The sequence below is a fragment of the Camelus dromedarius genome, chromosome 1, assembly GCF_036321535.1.
Source record: "Camelus dromedarius isolate mCamDro1 chromosome 1, mCamDro1.pat, whole genome shotgun sequence".
NCBI lineage: Eukaryota > Metazoa > Chordata > Mammalia > Artiodactyla > Camelidae > Camelus > Camelus dromedarius.
In genome coordinates, this window is record NC_087436.1 from 84,522,221 (window position 1) to 84,538,719 (window position 16,499).

The 16,499-nt window shown below is 44.1% G+C and overlaps 1 protein-coding gene across 2 annotated transcripts in view; it reads right to left on the bottom strand.

The window, feature by feature from the left end:
- Positions 1–16,499, bottom strand: part of CRACD (capping protein inhibiting regulator of actin dynamics) — a 117,506-nt gene that overhangs the window by 30,688 nt on the left and 70,319 nt on the right. Inside the window, exon 2 of one of the 2 annotated variants that reach the window (XM_064486408.1) lies at positions 15,043–15,214. The gene's annotated coding sequence lies outside the window, so the exon portion shown is untranslated. Of the gene's footprint in view, positions 1–15,042; positions 15,215–16,499 lie in introns of those variants that run through there. The other variant, XM_031434198.2, reaches the window with a different exon arrangement.

Below are 16,499 nucleotides of genomic sequence, written 5' to 3' on the forward strand. Positions count from 1 at the left end.
TCCCTCCCTCTCTCTGTTTCTGCCATACTGCATTATCTAGGATCTTCACACAAACTTACATACAAGTGGTGATGATAGACTTTGTCATGTTTCCTAATTGAGCAGAAAAGCATTCAAGATTTTACCTTAAGTTATGACATGAGCTATAGAGTTTTTGCCAATGCACTATATTACTGCTTCTTTGAAAAGACACACAGTGTCTTATTTATAGCTGATTTTAAGATTTTTCTTTGGTTTTCTGAGTTTTACTCTATTGTGGCTAGATGTGAATTCATCTAGCTTGTGGTACATAATGTCCCTTAAACTTGTGGCTTGGTATCTTTCAACAATTTGGAAAAATTCTCAGCCATTCTTTCTTCAAATACTGCTTCTGCCCTATTTTTCCTCTACTCCCCCCGAGTCTCCAGTGTTTGAACTTTTCCACATGAGCCACATGTCTTTCATGCTCTTTTCTGTATCTGTCATTCTTTTCACCCAATATGATTCAGTCTAGATTTTCCTACTGACCTACCTCTTTCAGCTCATTAATCTTTAGTCCAGTTTGCTGTTAAAAATTACCTACTGAGTTCCTACTATCAGTAGCATTTTTCAGATTTAGAATTTCCATTAGATTCTTTTCATTTCTACTTTTTTTTTGGGGGGGTGTAATTAGGTTCATTTATTTATTCATTTTTTAAATGGAGGCACTGGGGATTGAACCCAGGACCTTGTGCATGCTAAGCATGTGCTCTACCATTGAGCTACACCCTCTCCCACTCCATCTGATTTTTTTAATAGATTCCAGTTCTCTAGTGAAATTCTCCATCTTGTCAACTATTTTGTTGAATATATGAATCACAATTTTAAAAGGCTCTGTCTGAAACTGCAATATCTTAGTCCTCATAGGGTCTATTATCATGTTTTCTCCATAGTCTGTTTCTTAACTGCCTGGTAATTTTTTTTTTAATTGAATTCTACACATAATGCCTGAAAAATTGTAGAGGGTAGGTTTTCTCCTTCTAGAGAGGATCTGCTGGCTTCTCTCACAGGCAGCAAAGGAGCAGTTCACCTCAATCCCATGAGGGACCAAGCTAATCATGGCTGGTCAGCAATCTTTGTAAGGTTCAGACTACCTCTGCTTTGTCCCACTTCTAGGGGACAGGCCTCCTGGAGTCTCAACTAAGAACCAGGTTACTTCCTAAGCCCCTTCTCCTTGGTGGGTCTCATTCTCCAATTTCTGTCTCTCCATCACCACAGGCTGCCAAAAACTCTGCCTTGATTTTTCAGCCGCTATCCTTGTGCAGCTTTATCAACAGGTGCCTTAAAATGAAAACTGCTGCCCAGATTTAGGTTCATTCTTCTGAGCTTTTCTTCTCCTGGGGAATTTAGTCCCTCAAGTCCTGGCTGTCTCGGACTCTAATCTTTGTGTTCCCAGCCCCCTGAGATTGCCTACAGCTCTGCTGCCTTCTCCTCCTCTTGGCAGCCACCCTGCACCTTTTTGATCCCTTGACCTGCACCCAGGAGAAAACTAATGCCCACAGGAGAGAAGCAATATGCAGGAAGCTGGGCTCAACTCCATGGGGCTTCCCTTTTCTCCAAGGTTTCACTGCTTCAGTCTGGTGCCTTAGCAGCAACCTGACACCTTCAGACAAATGTCTTTGTTTTACCATTCTATATGTATTTCTAGTTGTTCTTGGTGGGAGCCGTGGTTTGCTTCATCACAGCCAGAAGTGAAAGTAACTAAATAACTTTTTGATATTTATTAAGTTTCTACCCATGTCAGAAACTACTTATTGATATGGCCGTTGCTCTTAAGAGGATTACTTTTCAAAGTGATGAAAAATATTTGTACCTTTTTCTTCTTATATTGGGCTTCGTCCCACTTTAAAGCTCTGAGAAGAAACACTGGAGGAGAATGGTCATTGTTTATTAGTTTCATGAATGAACACTCTTTGAAATAATTGTTTCTGTAATGCAAGTTAACATTACATGCTTGGTAATTTGCGTAACTTTAAATCTTTGGTGATCATGGTTACCAACTTCGGCTCCAAACAACTCTGCCATATAGATGATTTCCTTTTCTCTGAAGAGGAAGCTGAGACAAAGAGGGGGTAAGAACATTGCCCAGCATTGCTCTGAGATTGCCTACAGCTCAGCTGCCTTCTCCTCCTCTTGGCAGCCGCCCTGAGCCTTTTTGATCCCTTGACCTGCACCCAACGTTCCAGATTTTAAGTCAGGGCTGGAATGGAAACTGAATAGCCCACCTGTGGAGATCTCAGCTTGAAACTATGTTCTAAGGAACAAAGAGCTTGGTGGGACCATTGTCCTTAACCAGCTGGGAACTACGAATTACAAGATTGGGAGGTGAAGGGGCAATTTACCACAAACTGCACCTTAGCAGAGTTCATCTGGACTTTTTTATTCTTGACATTTAAAGACCTTTTACAACTGGCTGTGAAACAGGCCAATCCCCGTCCGCCTTCTGTTCATTAGGAATGAGCCAAGAGGGGAGGGGCCACTGAGCCTCAATGATCCAACGCTCCCCCTGGAATATCTGCTCACGGAAGACACAGGACTAGCTATGGGGGAACTTTCTCTTGTGATGCTTGGCTGTGAGATGAATAGAAGACCTCTAAAATCCCCCAGATTTTTAACTGAAGGATCGTCAATACAGTCACTTGCAGTCATTTTAATTTAAACAAGATCTGAAGTTAAAAACAAAGCACATGTAGGAAAAAGCAAACTCTGGAAGGAATGAAGAGAGGCCCATTTGGGAAATTTAGGAGAACACTGGGCTCTGAGCTTAGAGAAGACCCACAGAGCCATGACTTATAGATGTCAGAAAAATGGTCCGTTTGGACTTGGACGTCCAAAGAGCAGAAATGACTGGGGTCTTATGGACAGACAGAGGCACAGCTGACATGTCGTAAGTCTCATTTCCATATTTCTGTCCTGGCTTTGTTGTTGTTGTTGTCACTGGTAATATAGTTACTGGCAGAGAGGTTTGGATTCCAAACATCTAATCAGAGGCATTGAGTCAGCCCATGGAAACCAGCTTTTCGTCCTCTCAACTCTTCACTGACTCCTCCGGTTATCCTTCTAAAGGCAGAGAGGGTAGGAGAGCCTGAGTCTACTACCTTCTGGGCTGTAACAATCACTTTTAATAGCTGTCTATCTAATTCCACTATGACCCTCTCTTCTACCCACGGGTCTCCGGCTACACAATGGACCCTGCTACCTGGCTATTCCCACTGTCTCTGCAAACTCAACACGGACAACATCAAACTCATCAGGTGTTTCCCACAAAACCACAATCTTTCGTATTTCTTTGCTCCTCTCATCCCTCACGCTATGTGCTATAATATTTTGTAAGTGAGGTCAGCTCCAGGTTAGAGGAAAGGAAGAGGGCAAAAGTCTTTAATGAGTAACAGCAACCGTCCTTTCACATGCAGATATCCTTCAAAATTAACACAGAAATCAAATCTGTGCAAATCCTGGACCTGGAATCCTGAGCTCCTGGACCCATTTTAAGCCTGCACTCGGTTCTTCCTGACACACTCCTCCACGACGGCGCCTGGAGGCCCAGAGAGCTGCTCACCACACCTCAAACGGGTCTGGGAAGGAAGCCAGCAGTAAAAGAGCTAGGCACTAACCCAGGGCAGCGTCAGCTCCGACAGATGGCAGTCCTCACACAGCCAGCAGTCACTGCTGACTCTGATCACGGAGGCCACAACTAGAATCCTTTCAGACAAAGAAGGTGAGGCCCCAGGGAGGTGAAGAGAAAGACCGGATCAAGACAGAACTGCAGCCAGGGGACAGTGACAGTAAGACACTCATTGGCCCTTCAACTGCCCTCGGCGGATCCTCTGCTTATTTCGGTATTATCATTGACATCTGCAAATCGTCTCCAACCAGAGTCCTCTTCAACTCCACTTCCCTGCAAACCCTACCATAATCTTCAAGCAGTTAATCTGCCAGCTCAGAAACCTCCAGTGGTTCCTTTTTGCCAAAATCCTCCCAGATGAAGCTACAGTGATGGCTTGGCATTTGAGGCTCTTCACGTTGGCATTTAAGGACCCTAAACCACCCTGGCTCCATGAAATGGAGTCATGTAGTGGAGGGATTTAGTGCTCCGACTCAAGCCAGTGCGCCTGCCTCTGAAACCTGCTTCCACTACTTACCAGCTGTGTGGCCTCAGGCGTCACTAAACCTCCATGTGCCTCAGTTTCCTTATCTGTAGATGAGGATGAGAACAGGACCTACCTCACGGAGCTTCTGATAGGATTAGATGAGTTACCGTATGCAAAAAACTTAAAATGATGTAAGTGCTTACATAAGTGTTAGCCATTATCATCAAATGCTACCCTACTTCAAACACCCTGCAAGGTCAACCCAACCACTCAGTTCCCCACATCTCCTCTCTGGGCTCTTCGCTGCACAGGCTCTTCCTCTCCATGGACTGACTGCCCAAGGCCAATTTCTCAGTTCAGCTCCTATTCATCCTTCAAGGTCCAGCTCACATCTTCTCACCCCCACACAGCCTTTCCTGCTTCCTTGGAAGAAGTGGGTCTTTTTTCCCGTTTGAAAGCCCTATGCATGTATCTCGTTACTTACATGTTTATGTTATGGTTATTATAATCATGCCTTAAATGAGAGGGAACGTAGAAGTCCTTTGCATAATATGAAGTGCTACACAGACATGATTCCGGTAATGATAATGGTCTCACCTTGCCTCCACCACAGTACTGGGAACTGCATGAGGGCAGCGGTCACATCTAGGATCTTTGTTTCTCCCACAGGGCTTTACAAAATAAAGTTTGTGAGTGAATTTTCTCAGTGGATGAGTAAAGGATTAATGCTGTAGGGTAGTTCGTTTATCAGATGAGTTTCCCATAAAGAAGTTACTGAGGGAGAGGAAAGCACACTGCAGATGCAAACATACTGATGGGAGGAGGGGAGTATTTTCAGATGGTGGGTATTTCTCAGGGAGGGCAGGCCTACATAGGAGGCCATGGTGGAAAGTTCTGAGAAGCCAAAGGGTGAGCAAGTCAGGATGTTCAGCACCTTTAAAGTCACGTCTAGGCCTCCTTTTCAACTCAAAACAGGGAACTGCGCCAGGTTTTGTTTCCCACCTGCGATTTCATACCTTCTCTCTCATCAAGTTTTCCAGGTTTCACTCCATGTCAATTATAGTTCTTAGCTGCAAGCAACAGGCACTAACTTTGTCTCACTCAACCGAAAGAACATCTCCTGGGAGAAGAGTGAAGGTGTAACCAAGCAGGACCATCCGCGGCCTTCCTGGCACAGACCCTTCCCCCCATGTCCTCTTCCTGCCTCCAGAAAAGCTGGAGTCTCCCAGGCCTCCCCTGAGTCACAAAAGCCTGGCTCAAGAATTGTTGAAAGGGTGTGAATACGTAGTGACAAAAATAGTTGGGCCAGGAGAACTGTAAGAATTTAAACAGTCAGTCAGCCATATGCAGTCACAGAATCTTTGGTTCCTCCCTGAAGTACCCAGATAACAGTATCTAGTGCACATTTCCTGAGTTGTTTTACAGATGCTAAACCCCCACCAAATGGAAGACATTAACTACTTGATGGCCATGAGCATGCAGCCCCCAGACCTACTGGAGCCTGAAGATAGATATTGTTAACCCCTGTGACACCGCTCTGTTACCTCACCATCAACCAATCAGAGAATTGTGCATGAGCTGATCACACACCCTGCAACTCTCCTCCCTCACCTTGCCTTTAAAAATGCTTCCCTGAAATCCATCGGGGAGTTTGGGTCTTCAGAGCATGAGCCACACCGTTCTCCTTGCTTGGCCCTGCCCTGCAATAAACCTTTCCCTGCTCCAAATTCAAGACATTTGGGTTTGTTTGGCCTCACTGTGCACTGGGCACACGAACTTGGGTTCGACAACAAGGGTTCGAAGAACAACAAAAGCTAGTGTCAAGGCTCGCAGAAAGACAGGCGTAGAGAGCTCTGCTGCTCTAGGCATCAGGAACTGCAGCAGCTGTCACGCTGTGGGAAAAGGCCAGTTACAGGCTGCTCCTGTCATGCGTCCTTACCTCCTGGACCCACCTGCCAAGTCAAAGCCCTAGGAGACAAAGACTGATGGGCCCAGCTCATGCCAGGCTGCAGTGGGAGGGCAAGTAGAAGATCTGGCCCTTTAGCACAGTACACAAACTTATGGTTACCCGGGGAAAGGGAGTGGGACGGGACAAACCAGGAGTTGGAGGTTCACAAATATTAACTACTATATATAAAATAGACAGGAAACCAAATTTCTTCTGTATAGCACAGGGAACTATATTCAGTATTCTGTAATAATCTATAATGAAAAAGAATACGAAAATGAACATCTGTATGTATACGCATGACTGAAACATTATGCTGTAAACCAGAAATCGACACATTGTAACTGACTATACTTCAATTAAAAGAACAAGACCTGGTCCTTTTGGCGTCTGTGATAGGAAGCAGACACTAGGTCCTGTCAGAAGTGCAAAGAGGGAGGTAAAGTTGATTCCCTGGAAGGAAATGTGGGTGCTCCTGAGAAGAGGAACTAGATGCTAGCCCCTAAATTACCAAAACAGCCACTGCACTATGCTTTTGGATTTCCTTTTAATTCTCCTTTCCCACTGAGCCCATCTGGATGGACAGCTCATTTGAAGACTCTCTGGTGTTGATTCTACTTCTCCTCCAAGAGGCTGCCTTTCTTTCTTGGTGGCACGTGCTGCTGCCTGAGAGCGAAGGGTGCCATGCCCCATGCTACTAGGATGTCCAAGCCCAGGTCCAGTGCCCTGTGCCCATGGTTTTCTGCAGAAGATTGGATAGAGGGTGCACGATGGGCCTACGGCCTAGTGCTTAGGCACTAGGAGGTGACAGCAGAGAGAGAAGGTGAGCAGGAAAGCAAAGCAAACTAAGTTAGCCCTGTAGTCTTGCTATTCCACCCCTCTCCCACTGTGCACTCAGTGCTAAGGAGAGTAGGGAGGAGTCAAATAGAGCCATCTCCATTTTCAGTTCTGTTGTCTGGAACTACTGTTTGCAGTGGGGTCTTGTGTGAAAGGAACAATGAAAAGGGAGGAAGAGTTTGCTGGGGGAGATGTTTCTGGGAATGGGAATTCTCCCCATTCATAAAACATGACACAAGACAAGGATCATCCCCCTTCTGTCCCTGGCCTTTGTCATCTGCATGTGACACCTGGAACTGTGGCAGCCATCTTGGGGCTATGAGAAAAGAAGCCTGAGGACAAGAGCTTACTCCCTGAAAATGCCAGAGAGAAAAAGGAATCAGACTGGATCTTGATGCTGCTGCTGGGTTGCTTCATTAATGGACTTTGGAACTTGGAAAGTCTTCCAGACTATCAGGAATCAGATAATATATTTCATTACTGTTGAAGATTAGACTAGTTGGTTTTCTGTTACAGCCGAAATCACCCTACCTGATACAGCCTTCTAGCCACTACTATAAACTCTGGGCACATCTAAGACCCACTGACATCATCTAACCTTGGAGTAGGAGCCTACAAAGGGGAAGTTCCCCCCCCCCCCCAAAAAGGAGAAGGTTCTCTGCAGCTGCACAGTTAACACACGTCTCAGGCCAGCCCTCCTACTCCTTCTTCTTTGTCTTTTCTGGACAAGCACCATGTAATTTGGGACCATAGATATTGGGTAATTACCATGGCAATGATTAGGGATTCACTTCACGAATAAGGAAATATAATTATAGTCCAATTGCAGCTCGTTTCCATGACAACAGGGGCAATTGTAATTGATCAGCAGTTTTCCTCCTAAACAGATCTGTGAGTCTCATTCAAATGAAATGCTAAAGAGCAATTAACTATCCTCATCAAACAAACTAGAGTTGCTGGAAGAGACTGAAGTCAGACTATATTTTGTGTAGCATCTTGGAGGTTCATCCCACACTCTGGTTGTCTATGAAAATATATGGTCCTCAATGGGCTACAGAGTACCAAATTACCTAATAATTACGACAGAAACAGGATACGTCATAAAAAATTCAAGGGGAATTTGGAATCAATTTAGTTTTGGTCTATGCTCTGGAAATAGAAAACTAGTTATCTCAGTCATCTCTCTCCTCTTCATCTCAGTAATAATATTACCCTGGGTTTGTAAAGTGCTTTTTTGTAGCAGATAGTGTAATCTTATGCGCATTTTTTTGTCCTCGTAATAATCCTGGAAGATACCAGATCCATGGATAGATAAAGAGGCTGGCTTGGTTAAGGTCACACAGCTCTTGAGTGAAAGCACCTGGATTCACAAGAGGACTCCTGGCCTCTGATCTGTTCCTCTCCCACATCTTCTGTCTCCAATAATGACCCTAACTGATTCATCAGCCTTCTTCCCCCAGATTTACTCAGCCCAGCTCAATTAATTCTCTTGCTTAGTTTCTTTTTTTTTTTTTTTGAAGTATAGCCAATTTACAATGTTGTGTTAATTTCCGCTGTACAGCAGAGTGATTCCTTTTCCTTATACACTCCTTTTCATATTCTTTTTCATTATAAGCTATTACAAAGTATGGAGTATAGTTTCCTGTGCTGTAAAGTAGGATCTTGTTGTTTATCTCCTGCTTAGTTCTAATTTTCATGCATTTAATGCTTTTAGTACCTCTTCTCTACTCCCTTTTCAATTTCAGCACATCCTAGGTTTCTATGGTTGCAGTATAAATGATCAAGTAATATAAGTCTTTTCTGATTTCATCCTCTGAAAAGCAGCAAGGCCAGGGGACCTAAGGCACACTCGGTAATGAGGGAGCCGAGCTTCACTGTCGTTTCATTGGTGACATGCTGTCTCACTACACCAACCATGTGATTTTCCTTTTCCAGCAGGTCAGAGGGAGAGATACTCTTTACCACAGGGGGGAAACTGAAGGATGAATTAGACAAACGTTGACTGGTACAGTAGGAAGAGTCAGTATGATAAGAAGGGCAGGATTCATGTAGTCATTCATTGAATCAATCATTATAATGCCTGCTATGTGCCAGGCACTGTGCTAGAGGCTGGAAATACAATGAAAGACAAGCCATGCAGGCGTACTCATATGGAAAAGTAAAGGAAGTTGTGAGAACAATGGCAGAGAGTCCTGACCTAGGCTTAGGGGACAAAGTTTGTTCCCCTGAGGAAGGTGAGTTTGTGCAGAAAACTGAAGGATGTAGAGGAATGAACTCGGTGAAGGAGGTGGAGGTAGGGGGTGGGGCTGTTCCAGACAAAAGGATGATCATGTGCAAAATCAGCTGGCTTGAATTCTGGTCTTATCTCTAACACGAATAGCACTTGTAAAGTGAAGGTACTGGATCAGGACTAAAAATTACCTTAAACCTTTAATATGTTCGTGGGAGAGGGGTCAAGGAGAGATACTAATGAATAAGGGTATCATATAAGAGGAGCAGAATTTCCATTAGTTTTTGGACAAGGGAGGCAGGGGTCATGGGGTCAACGAGAGGCAAACATTTTAGGTAGCTAGTCCCAAACATGCCCTGAATCTGTCCCCACATCTCTCCTCTCTCCTGTCAAGATGACCATGTACCCCAATGCAGGGTACAAAACCCTTTAGCAAACGGGAGAAGCTTATCTGTCCAAGCTAGCCTGCTATACTCTGCAATTATGCCCTACTTCAAAATTATCCCTTTCTGTTCTGTCCCAAATTTCTACCACCTGTTTTAGGGTTTCAGAGGAGGCAAATAAGCCCCTTCTCTCCCCTGCCAACATGAACTTACCACCTCAGCTAGGTATGACCTCATCAGTGCTACATTCATCCTTTTTTTTAAACATCTTTATTGAGATGTAATTCACATATCATAAAATTCTTCCTTTTAAAGAGTATATTTCAATGTTTTTTTTGTATATTCACAAAACTGGGCAACAATCTCTACCACCTAAGTTTAGAAGATTTTTTTAATTCCCAAAGAAATCCTGTATCCATTAGCCGTCACCCACTACCCTTCTGTGCACCTGGCAATCACTAATCCTTCCATCTCTGTGGATTTGCCTATTTGGAACACTGCATATAAATGGAATCATATAATGATGATACGTTTTAACTGGCTTCCTTCACTTAACATAATGTTTTTAGATAAGTACGTTTATACTGTATAGCACAGGGAACTATATTCAATATCCTGTAGTAACCGATAGTGAAAGAGAATATGGTAACGAATATATGAATGTTCCTATGACTGAAATATGGTGCCATACATCAGACATTGACACAACAGTGTAAACTGACTATACTTCAAGAAAAATATATTTAAAAAAATGTAATGTTTTTAAAGTTTATCCATGTCATACCATGCATATCAGTACTACATTTTTTAAATTCCCCCCAAATATTCCATTGTATGGATATACACCACACTGTATTTATCTATTCATCTTTTGATAGACACTTGGATGGTTCCAACTTTTTGGATATTATGAACAACGCTGCTGTGAGCATTTGTGCACAAATTTTTGTGTGAATGTATGTTTTTATTTCTCTTGGGTATATACTTAGGAGTGGAGTTGCTGGGTCATATGGTAACTCTATGTTTAACATTTTGAGGAACTGGCAAACTGTTTTCAAAGGTGGCTGCACCATTTCACATTATCAGCAACATATGAGGGCTCCAAATTCTCCACATCCTCACCAACACTTAGTATTGTCTGTTTTTTTCTATTATAGCCTTCCTAATGGGTGTGAAGACCTGTGCCACAGGGAGGGTACTCAGAGGAAAATGGAGATTACAAGGGAAGAGATCCTCCCTGGGGAGTGAGGGGTTCAAGCTACATATTGGGCACCCCAGTCCTAGGGTCCATCCAACACAGGGAAGACGAGCCCCCCGGCTGGCTGGAGGGCAGGTGGGACTAAAAGGAGGGCTGTGGGAAGCCTGGACTCTTCTCAGGAGCAGCAAACACACTGAAATACAAAAGCCCCAATCTTGAATTCTGCAGTCTTACCCAATCTTATTTATTAGCCAAATAGTTTATTTTGTGGATTCCTTGGGATTTTCTCCATGTAAGATCATGGCATCTGCAAATAGATAGCTCTATTTCCTCCTTTCCAAAATTGGTGCCTTTTCTTTCTTTTCCTTGCCTAACTGTCCTAACTATAACTTACGGTACAGTACTGTGTTCAACAGACATTCTTGTCTTTTTCCTGATCCCAAGGGCACTGGGATCATTCTTTCACCATTAAGTACGATGTAAACTGCAGATTTTCATAGATGGTCTTTTATCAAGTTGGAGAAAATCCTTTCTATCTCTAGCTTTGAGTGTTTTTACTACTAAAGGTGTTTGATTTCTTCAAATACTTTTTCTGCTTGTATTGGGATGATCATGTGGTTTTTGTCCTTTCTTTTATTAACAGAGTATGTTATACTGATTAATTTTTCCATGTTAAATGGAAAACCCTGTACTCCTGAGATAAATCCCATTTGGCCATGGTCCTTTTTCTATGTTGCTAGATTTAGTTTGCTAGTCTTTTGTTTGGGATTTTTATGTCTTTATTCATAAAAGATATTGGTCCGTAGTTTTCTGTTTTGTGTGATGTCACTGCCTGGTTTTGGTATTAGGATAACACTGGCCTCACAGAGTGAGTTGGAAAGCTTCCTTCTCTTCTACTATTTGCCATAGTCATTCTTGTGTGGAAGTCTCTACTCATGCCATCCTGATCCGGAACATCCGTGCCTCTCAGCCAGTCCAAGTCCTGACCATTGCTGGGAGACAGCTGCAGGCCTCCTCATTCTGGAGCCCCTTCCTGTCTGCTCCAGTCCCAGAGTGAGCCCCCGCTCCATGGAGCCCCTTCAGTTCTCACCATGCTTACAGCTGGCACTTACTATAGCGTGCCGTAGCTGAGCATGATGCAGTAAATGCCGGGTGTCAGGCAGAAACTGGAAGTAGGGCAAGTCGTGTCCCAGCAGTGCCTCTGTCAGGCAGCTGAAGGCAGGAAGAGACCTGAGGACCAGCAGGACAGCTCAGGACCATGTGATCAGCTCCCTAGTAAGGCCGCAGCAGAATAGAGAGGCAGAACAGTGGATGCTTATGAATGCACTCATCACTGCTTGGCGGCTCAGCAACTCACCAGCAAGTCATTCTCTAGCCCTGGTTTTCTCATCTTTGAAATGGGAGTAATAATGTCAACCTCAGAGAGTCATGGTAAATATTACAAGAGTTCACCTATTCAAAACACACTGTGTTAAGTTTAATAAGTGGCAGCTTTAATGTGCACCAATGGGTATTCTCTGTGGAAAAAAAAAGATTTGTGGTTAAAGGAATCTTGGAAAAGCTTCCAAGTACATCTCTCTTCTTGGAGATTCCCAGAGCACACTGGCATAGTAAAAGCTCTGAAAAGTCCTATGTAAAGGAACCTATTTAATTCATTTTGGTCCAGAATTTCCCAAACCTATTTGTCAAAATGACACTCTCCCCCTTTTTAAATATAACACTTTGGGAAACATAGTATTAGCTATATTTAGTTAATAAAGGAAGTCATATTAAGTTGTTAAAATTGATCATGTTTTACTATTTTGCTTTTCCCACAGGCATGTATAACTTAAAAGCAGCAGCCTAGGAGAAATAAAGGCTTCTAACCTAGAGAAAGAACAGAATGCTTGAAAACCCAAAGGAAATGAGAGAAATTCAGGCAGAAGGAGCAGATCGATAATGAGCTATTTTTGACCACGGAGACATTTCTAGAATTACAGATTCTTAGAGTCTGACAGCCTGTTAAAGTTCAGCTTCTTTAAACGCCCATCCAGTGCAGAAATGCCCCTTCATCAGTCCCAATCCCTTTGGCACACACCCAGCCTCCCCATGTCTAGGCAACTCTGGTAATGAGGAAATTCTCTCTCACAATGGGCTGAAATCTGCCTCCTGGGAACCTCCACCCAAAATCATGTCCATGAAATCGCGAGTTTGGTGTTTAAGTGAGAGCTGCCCATTTTGGAGATAGCAAATAAATCAGACATTTTTTGAATCCTTACACAACGTAATGTAACATGTCTGTTAACTGAGCAGTGAGCTGACAGTAAGAATTGTTGGAAACAACATTTTTCATTTTCTCCATCTGTAAATAGGGTGAATAATCAGAAGTTCAGCTACACCGTAAGCAATGCATGTAATACTTACTTCATGGGTGGAACTATTTTGCAATTGAAAATTTCTGAGAAGAAAAAGGGAATATATATTTTAATTGACTTCTATTTGCCTATCTTTTTTCATTTTAAAAACACATAAAGAGCCATTTTAAAACTCATCATCCAAAGTTTACCCTTCCGGCCTCCTATTTATACAAATAAATGTTGAATAATTAAAATATAGCATGTCTCATAAATATAGGTTTATCAGTAAGTCAATATTAAGAACAGGTAGCATTACCTATATTTAATAGAAATGCAGCTGTTTGATCCAATGCAGATTTCCCCAAGGCTTTATAAAATTTAAAACCTTAAGGAAACCCCAAGAGGTAAATGGAATATAACTTCAATGGGAAGAGAACCAGGGTCCAGGCTCCTCTAGGAGTCCAATCAGAGACTTGACAAAACCATAACCTGCTGTAAAAAGGATGGGTTGTGTCTTTAAAGGACAGTCCTTCCAAAGGAGAACTATCCAGGCTTGATCTCATTTTGCATTAAACTGCTACTTGGTCACATTTTAGTATGTATACCTCATTCTGATGCTGTGAGGCAAAAAAAGGTTCACATCCTTATTTTGCAAGGGAAGAAACTGAAGTAAAATCAAACCCGATTCATGCTGGACAATCCTCAACTCTACATCCATACTGACATTCCAACAATTGGGTTAGTTTGGTGCTAGCTGTGTTCTCCTTTCAGTGAAATAGTTTCCTTCGGTTAAACTCAATAGTTTTCTTACTAAAGACAATGTTAAATAAACACAGGCCTTTGGAGGAAAGGAATCAGCATTACTTAGGACTAACAAATGCTGTTGTGGATATTGTAAAGCTTAATGTGCACAGCTTGCCTGAGGATTCTGTAATCTGAGCTCGTGTAGTTGACACAGACAGCCCACCGAGGGTGTTTTTATCTTTGTCCTTGAAACACAGCAGGGTCACAAATTACATCATCTATGGCTTCAACATGTACTAGGGCAACTTAATGCCGTGCCAGGCAGTCACAGGAAACACTTTTTGAGCACCTACAATGAGGCTGAATAAAACCTGGTCCCTGACTTTGTGGGCCTGGCAGCTGAGTGAGAGAGACAGACAAGCCAATCAATCATTTCCACAGAAAGCGCTAAGTTCTTTGCAGGAACCAGGCTCGCGATGCTGGGGAAAAGCAATCAAGGGCCAGCAAATCAGACCGGGTGGTGGAAAAGGGCTTCTCAGAGGAGCCCACTTCTGAGCTGTCAGTAGCAGTGCTTAACAGTCTCTGACTCTGACTTCAATTCCCAGCACTCAGGTGAGAAAGTACCTCCTGACCCTGCTTGAGTTCTCGACACTGTCACAGCCAGACTTAGTGCCTGTGCTCTAAGAGGGAGAGAGAGAGAAAAAGGAGAGAGAGGAGAGGGGGAGAGAGAGAGGAGGAGGGAGGAGAGGGGAGAGGAGGAGGAGGTAGGAGAGGAGAGAGGAGGAGAGGGAAGTTGGGGAACAAGGAGCAGAAACTGAAAGCTGCATGGCAAGCAGGTTCCAGCAGCTGCTAGAGATGGCCAGGGGTATGAAGGGTGACACCTGGTGCCTGAACAGTCTGCAGGAGTAAAACCTAGTGTATGAAGCACCCTTTCTCCCTGCCAGGCAACCGGAGAAAGGACATTATCTCCTTCAGTCCAAGGAAGCTTGCTGAGCCGAGGCAGTGAGGTGCTGCCTTCCTCCACCAGTGAGGGCAGCAAAATGAAGGCGCAGGTCCCTGTGCTCTCCCAGCAAGTGAGGCCAGCCTCGTGTGTCAACTCCCCGAGGTGGCGCCTCCGCACAGGACGCACCACGTCCCCCAGTCCACCCTCCCGGAGGTGGAACCCATCCGGGCTGCTGCCCCCTGCCTCCTTCGGGACCCCGCTCCCACCCCGGAACTCCGCCAAAGATCTGAAAACAAAGTGCAAAGAGTTCTTACCTCAGACTGTCCTCCAGGATCTCCTCGTCGGAAGACAAGGTCCCATTGCTGACACTCGGGGGAGAGCGACTCTTCTGTCCCGCAGACCCCTCCCGGGACACCGACGTGCCTTTCTTTTTCCTTCTGCCAAACAACTTCTTAAAAGGCTGGAATTTGCCTCCCTTCTTCTTGTCTGTGGATCACAAGATAAACACACGCCGCAGTTTGACAGGGCTGCACCTGTGAGCCGAAGAGCGAATTACAGCCGAGCTGCGCTGCAAGCTGGGGGCAAAGGGCGGCCGTGGGAGCGAGGAGCCACCGGGGCCCGCGCCAGCGCCCACGGGCAGCGGGTCCGCGCGGCAGCATCGGGCGAGGCCGGCCCAGGACACCCGGCCTCTGCCCTCCCGCTCTCAACCAGCCTCATGGTGGCCGGCTCGGCACCCCCTGCACAAAGGTGGTGCCTGCTTGCCTTGACAAAGCAGATGGCCAGGGCCCCTCTCCACGGAAGAGGATGAGAAAAACAGCGACGTCAGACAGGTGTTTAAAAGATTTATATTATATACAATATAAATCTCCCCTGAGAATCACTCTCTTTCACACTTTGTTAGATTACAGAAGATAACTGCCAACACTTGGTGTAAGTTTTGCCCGCAATTCCCTCCATCCCCATATATTTCTAGTTAATTCCTCCTGTACCCTTTTAAGATCTCCCACGAAGAGCCCCAAAGGACTTGCTATGAACATCTTTCCACATATTACTTGATCCAGTCGGGACCCAGGCTCACTGCCAGCACTTCCTACAGATATTTTAGGTAATGCTTTTCAGTTCTGCTCCTTAAGATACAAATTCTTCCAAATGACTCCATGTTTCCCCGAGAAAAGAAAGTACAAATCACCCTCTATTAGAAGGAGCATCTTCTCAGATCTTTCCTTTTCTTTAAGAAGCTTAGAGTCATTTATCCAGTGGTCAATCTTTTTTTTTTTTTTTTTTTTTTTTGGTGGAGGGGAGGTAATTAAGTTTATGTATTTATTTATTTTTTAAAGGAGATACTGGGGATTGAACCCAGGACCTCATGCATGCCAAGCATGTGCTTTACCACTTGAGCTATACCCTCCCCCCTCTTTTTTTTTAAACCCTTACTATGCATGACTGCTCAAAGAACTCTACAGATATTAACTCAGTTATCCTCAAAACAACCCTGGGAGATACATACTACTAACATCCCTATTTCACAGATGAGGAACCTGATGCCCAGAGAGATGAAATTACTTGTCTGTCATGGGAAACATATCTTTGAAGCGGGAGCCAGGAGCTCTGAGGGAAAAGGAAAGATGGAAGCACATTGGTGTATGGAAAAGTACCTGCAAAAAACACACAGGTACGAGCCCCCAACTGGGTATCAGAGTCCCTAGATCTCTGCTGGCCAAAGTCTACGGAGAGATCTGGGTATAAAGATCCAGGTTAATGATGTTCAAGG